This window comes from Lissotriton vulgaris, chromosome 1_1 (assembly GCF_964263255.1).
Source record: "Lissotriton vulgaris chromosome 1_1, aLisVul1.2, whole genome shotgun sequence".
NCBI classification, from domain to species: Eukaryota; Metazoa; Chordata; class Amphibia; order Caudata; family Salamandridae; genus Lissotriton; species Lissotriton vulgaris.
The window spans coordinates 245,691,792-245,692,470 of record NC_141685.1 but is presented as its reverse complement, the minus strand read 5'-3'; positions in this window follow the sequence as shown (position 1 = coordinate 245,692,470).

Genomic DNA, 679 nt, shown 5'->3' with positions numbered 1-679 from the left:
ATGTACAAGCCCCTATCACCACCACAATGTCACTTTTATCAACGTTGTGGTGGCGATAGGGGCTGCGCCTTATTTACAAGGCAGCGTTAAGCCGCTAAAGGTGGCTTAACACTGCCTTGTAAATAAGGACCCTTTCACGCTAAGGTTAGAGTGAAAGGGGCGTACAGTGGTTGTTGCGGTGGGCGTTCCAACGCAACACCCATTGGATTTGACACTGCCCCCCATGTACAAGGTGTGGCATACATAGGAGGCAGTGCAAAAAATAAAGGCCAGGAAATCCCTGGCCTTAAGTTGGCGAAACGAGGAGAAATGCATGAAAGTGACAGAAGGGCATTTTAGGATTGTTTATGTGCAGGACACCTTCCTTCACAAAACAATCCTCCCCTGCACTCAGACACTCTTGCAGTAGGTTGCATGGTTGCCTGCGTTGGCGCTAAGTGCTAAACTTAGCGCCATCGCAGGGGGAATAGCAGGGCTTCACCGTATCCTTATAAATATGGTGCAGCCTTGTGTTTCAGTAGTGGCGGAGAGAGGCGTTAAGCCAGGAAGGCTAACGTCTCTCTCAGCCACTTCCTTGTACATTTCCCCCTTTGTGTTTTTGGCCCAGATAGGATAGAAAGGGGTGGACACTGCTTTTTCAATGTCGAGGCACAGTGAGAGGGGACCCACGTCTGGACAT